General features: G+C 32.7%; 1 long non-coding RNA gene across 1 annotated transcript in view; it reads right to left on the reverse strand.

Moving 5' to 3' along the window:
• LOC108972790 overlaps positions 1-1087 on the reverse strand; it is a 12179-nt gene extending 11092 nt beyond the window's left edge. The window contains exon 1 of the long non-coding RNA XR_001993663.1: positions 693-1087. This is a non-coding gene — a long non-coding RNA (uncharacterized LOC108972790). The remainder of the gene's footprint in view (positions 1-692) is intronic.
• Between the last annotated feature and the right edge of the window lie 5286 nt (positions 1088-6373).

Raw genomic sequence — 6373 nt, forward strand, 5'->3', positions numbered from 1 at the left:
AATAATATTAATAATAACATTAATCTATTTCTAAATAAAAAATTTCTATATAGCAAAAAGGACAGCCATAAAATGTTGTCAAATATGCACAATACTTGAAAATTTTGAGTGGTAAAATTTTCGCGGCCGCGAGTGTATGACATGACAGCTGTGAAATAATCACAGTCTTCCCATAATGATTATGAACTGTGCCATCACGTGAACATGACATTTTCAAATAATCTAAAAAATTCGAACTTAAAGATAATATTGTCAAACACAGCCTATTATTTGAGTTATTAAGGCTGGTTATAGTGACACATTTACCCTTAATACGAAGTTCTTACTTTTACACAGCACGTATCCAACCTCAAAAAACAAAAATTTCTTTCGGTGATTATAATTTCATCAACAATACTCTCTATAAATAAAATAATACGGGTTGCTAGAAATTTAATGCATGAAAAATATATTTACATTTCCACCCATATCGTTGTAAAACAAAATATGTATCTTCGTTATTTCTGAAAATAAAGCAAACTTAGCTCTATATATATGTAAGCGCAACTCACGTAAGGAAGCACATAATATTATAGTAAAAATCCTTGGGTGCAGAATGTTCAGGCATGTTTAAACTTATATGAAGATAAACATATATGTATGTATATATATGAACAGATGCATGTGTATGAGTTTAATTCATGAAAACTTACATAAAAATGAGAAACAATATTTTCATTGCCATTTTAATTAGGCCACAGTTTTTTTGAGGCACCACCTGACTTTCGATAAATACAACACACATACATTCACATTCATGTATACTTCGTATCAAACTTTATATACACATAAATGTAAGCATCTGAACTACTTTTCATCCTGAAATCTTGCCGCTTCATACCAATTCAAAAACAAACATTTCGAAAATATAGCAGTTAATATTGGTCGGTTGTTTTTATGATTTATTAGATTAAATATAGCTATTTCTAATTTTTAAGCTAGCTGCGTTACATTTGAAAATTTTTACGACTATATGTTAACACATACTACGTTCTTAATTATATATGTGAATTTACTGCCCGTGAACTATACAAATTAACAGGTAACGATTAACCACGACAAACCCGTACTGAGAAATAAAATAATCCCACTCACAATGCTATCCTGCACATGGTTTATATTCCACTATATATTATACATGTACATATATATAATACATATATAACTAAAATTACACTCGGCGATGAATTCAACGAGGGTACTTTATTCTTAAGCTCGCTCTGTTCTTCTAAGTTTTTGCGTTGCCGCATGCATTCGGAATACAACACAAATGCTGCAGTTTTCAAAACAAACATAGTAATATTTTTATTTCTCAGTTTTTTTTTAATTCTGCTAGCGAAAATCGAATTTTTTTCTTGAATGAATTTCATTCATTTTATAAAGAATGATGGGCTTAGGTTAATTGAATATGGAGAAATTACAAGGTTGGAATTAATCGATACTCGTACATTATAATTGAGTTATTAGTAATGTAATTAGTATTATTACATTTTGAAAAATTTTAAATATGTCAAAATGATCTGTAATTAAAAAATATTTCGCATAAATTGTTAATGAAATTATTTATTTAGTTTTTAAACCATTTTAAAAAAGTGGCAGCATAAGTCCAGTGAGCTGAGCTGTCTGTAATTTTCGCTTGTCTCCTTCTCCATTGACGTATGCTCTTATTGGCTATCACACACAAGTTTTTAAGTTTAGTCTGAATTTAGTTGTGCGTGTTTCTTGTCGTGTTACTGCCTGATGATCCTGATTTTGCTCGTGAATTATTATTATTTTATAAAAAATGCGTACAAATTAATATTAATTAAAGGAAAATTACAAGAATAAGAATAGTAAATTTTAAAAATATTTTATGTGCAAAAAATAAGTTATATTCATATTATTGTTGTATACAAATTAACCCATATTGTATAACTATATGTATACTTTACATATACATATTCATATATATATACTGTAAGTGAAATAGCCAAATAAGTGCAATTCGCAGTGATGCAATGGAAATATATGAAAATACCAATGAAATTGAATATGATGAGTACAAATGTGTATTATATGCTTTCCATAAGGCATTATGGAAATGTTTTGCTTCTGTAATACGCCGAGAATAATGTATGGACTTTTAGTAACATAAAATATTCCATAATAAATATATATTATTTTCTTACTATTGGATTATAAATTTTTTTATGATTGCAAAATTGAAAGACGTGCTTAATGACATGGTTTTTAGCAGTAGCAGAAAAATTCTAATGACGGAAGTTAGAAACAGACGTAATTTTTTTAAATTTATTTCTATAAAGAGAATCGGTATATATGACATATAGCTAAGGCAGGATGTAGGTCGAAAAATTATATTTTAACTGTCTGCAACATGTAGGAACGTAAGACCGTTTTATAAAAATTGTTGGCACCCTCCCCTTTATATTCAAGGAGAGTTTTTATTCATATTTTTAGGGGTAATACTGATACTGATGCTTATATTCATTATATGTATGTGTATGTACAGAAATTTTAATTTACATACAATTTTTTGGAACTAAACAAAGACTTTAGAAATGAAAAGTTTTAGTGCTCATTTCAGATCCCAGAGGGTTTAATTTTTTTTGTTTAAACGTCTAAAAATTTAATTAAGTTTGATTGAATTCTTAAACAAAGTATTACTCAACTAAGGGAGGGCTAAGTTCGGGTGTAACCAAACATTTTATACTCTCGCAGTTAGCAAGGAAGTCAAATATTTTCATATCTTAGCAAATTTATTAGATCATGTAATCTTTAATATAGGTACTATAGTTTTGTGTTGAAAATGTGTGAATTCGGTTCCTGAATAAAACAGTTCTAATACATAGCTCTAATTTCGTACACGTCGCGACCCATCTCGTTTATAGTTGAATATATGTACTATATATCTCAAAATTCACTAAGGATGTATCAACAAAAAACGATGAAGTCACGCTTTTCAGTATCACACGGCCATATGAACGTTTCTGTTAAAAACTCCTAAAAGTACATAACTCACAAAATAGCAGAATCATTAAATTTCACACTCAAGAACACTTATGCATATGAGGCAGTGTAAAAATTTAAAAAAAGGCTTTGCACCGTTCTTTTTAGGTAAAATCCTATAACTCAGGAACTACTTGGCCAACTTCACCCAAATTTGGTGCCTAACATTATTCTGAGATTTTATTATATTAAAATGTGGCGTCCTAGAAAAAGCCATTTACTTCCATTAGATGGTAACTTTAAATTTCTTCCGGTCTTTTTTATTTTTTTAATTTAGAATATGTTAATCAAGAAAGTGTACAACTATCAGCATAAAAGTTTGCCAAAAAAGTTTTGTCAACACTTTAACTTGTTTCATACACTTAATTTAAAGATTTTCGAACTTCCAGTTTTCCTTAAACTACATGAATCAGTTCCTTACTGAAATTCAATGTATCTTTGTGCCTAAAATACATAAGATGGGATGTATACTTCCCTAGATCCCAAGTACCTAATGTAATCGGACAATATGTAAGGGTTCTTAATGAAACTCATTGATACTCTTTATCTTATAATAACATGCCGTGATACCAAAAATTTATAAAATCGAGTAAATACTTTGCCATATTTGCATAATATAAGAAACTAAAATTTTGGAGCAGACGTTCCTTTGCCCGACCATGAAGAAGTTCGATTAGCAATTACCTGCCTGAAGAACAACAAAGCGGCGGGGGCGATGGATTGTCGGCCAAGCTATTCAAACACGGCGGCGAAGAACTGATAAGGAGCATGCATCAGATTCTTTGTAAAATATGGTCGGACGAAAGCATRCCCAACGATTGGAATTTAAGTGTGCTATGCCCAATTCTTAAAAAAGGAGACCCACGATATGCGACAACTACCGTGAGATAAGCCTCCTCAACATCGCGTATAAGGTTCTATCGAGCGTATTGTGTAAAAGATTAAATCCTACCGTCGACAAACTGATTTGATCTTATCAGTGTGGCTTTAGACCTGCAAATCAACAACCGACCAGATATTCACCATGCCCCAAATCTTGGAAAAGACCCGTGAAAGGAGAATCGACACAACACACCTCTTCGTTGACTTCAATCCCTACAAACTAATACGGCTGTGTAAACTAACGTTGAGCAACACCAAAAGCTTCGTCAGGAAAGGACCTGTCCGAGCCGTTCGGTACCAAATGAGGGTTCAGACAGGGCGACTCCTGCTGCTGGAGAAAATAATTCATGCTGCAGAACTTAATCGAGCAGGTACAATCTTTTATAAGAGTGTACAGCCGCTGGCGTATGCCGATGATATTGATATCAATGGCCTCAACAATCTCGCGTGACTGTTGACAGAATGAGTTATCTACATTAAGGGCAATTCAAAGAAATGGCGAACATTAATTGTGCTGCTTCATCTGGCCATGACTGCGGAACCCATGAAGCTTCACAAAAACTTTAATCTTCAGATCATTAAACTTCTTCATTTTCGATAAAACTTCATACTCAATCTTTAGTTCGACTATTGGATTTTTAAATACAAGTTTCAATTTCATAGATATACATACAAGGTTTATTCCAAAGTAATCAGGACTTTTTGAATTTATCGCCCCTTGGTGGCGCCATCTATCGACTGGKGCCTTAAAATCTGCTATTTTTATCGTCCAGTGAGAATTTCATGACGCTTAATCGATTAGAAGTGAAGTTATTGCGTTTTAAGTCTCAGTATGTTTGTGTTATCGGTGCGAAAATGAACTTCGAACAAAGAGCCAACATTAAAGTTGGTAAAATTTTTACCGAAACGTTTCAATTGATGAAAAAAGATTGCCTATCCCGTAGCAGAGTGCACGAGTGGTTTCAACGTTTGCAAAGTGGTCGTGAGTACATAAATGACGATCAACATGTGGGCCAGTCAAAATCCGTGATCACCGGAACGTCCATCGAAACTGTGCGATAATTCATCAAAAACCGCTCGAAATCACCATTGAAATTCATGGAAATGCAATGGAACATTTCCAAAACATCGATTTATAGCATTTTGACCGAATATTTTGGCCTATTCGACGTGTTTGGCTCGAATATCGCGAAAATGAAAGTTAGCGTTTGATGCCCAATAAAATACGCCATCTCATCGGTAGACGATTGTGACCGATTATTTGACCAAAAATCACATTTTAACCATTAACGTGCGGCTTCTTCCTTTTCGGAAAAATGCATTTGCCAATGAAAGGAAAGCGTTATGCCGACGTTGAGGCCATTCAAACGCTTGAACCAGCATATTGGCGGCCTTTTCGACCAACGACCTAAAACACTCGTTGGACATGCTTTTGTGCCGTGCAAAGAGTTGTATGGAAGCAGAAGGAGACTATTTCGATAACTCTTACTTACACATTTTGTTCGCATGATATTTATGTACATTGCTGAAATGGATATCCCCAGTGATGATACCGACTTTAGTCCAGTTTGTCGCAAAGAATTGCGCTTGTTATCAAGTAGCTACGAATAATTATTTAATTTTGAATTAACAGACTTTTTTTTTTTTTTTGTTTGTTTAATCTACCAATTTTTCACCAGTATGAATTATGTATTTTAAGGTGTAATGCTCAATTAAATGTTAAATGAACATGCAATTTGTATGCATATCTGAAATTTTATAGTTTTCAACATTTTATACACGGTTTTTCGAAGTTATATAGTTAACGAAGTATATAAGAAACGCCTCTTTTTTTACACCGATTTCTGAGGAACGTATCTACCGTGTAAAAAAAGAGTTGGGTGTATAAACAACACACCTATTTCTATTATATCGTTTTTCCTTCACTTGTAAACTAATGAAAAGCGTTATGTTACTTTTAATCTTAGGTGACGGTGTAATGAATAGTGTCATTCTATTACATTTTATGCCGAATATGTCGCTAGGTCTGTGAGTTTTCTTCGTAAAATTGCTTGAAAATATGTTTTCGAGTATACTTTACTTATGTCAAGAATGAATGGAAATAGTTGAGACCTTTCTTTAGTACCGATATAAAGTATATTTCGACGTTCCAACTGACTTTGTATCTGATATTTTCCCCTTTTACATGTGACTTAAATTAAGTCTCTTCGGTTGACAAGGACACACATTTCAATCTACAAAGGACGACAAAACACATTTTGATGCCTTTCTCAATATAAAAATAATAAGAAACAAGTAAGGAAGGGCTAAGTTGGGTGTCACCGAACATTTTATACTCTCGCAGGATAAAGTGATAATCGAGATTTCAGGCGTGGTTGTGAACCGATTTCACCCATATTTTGCCATCAGGGTGTTAAGAAAATATTATATACCGAATTTCATTGAA

The sequence above is a fragment of the Bactrocera latifrons genome, unplaced genomic scaffold (assembly GCF_001853355.1).
Source record: "Bactrocera latifrons isolate USDA-ARS-PBARC rearing strain unplaced genomic scaffold, ASM185335v1 scaffold_423, whole genome shotgun sequence".
Classification (NCBI taxonomy): Eukaryota; Metazoa; Arthropoda; class Insecta; order Diptera; family Tephritidae; genus Bactrocera; species Bactrocera latifrons.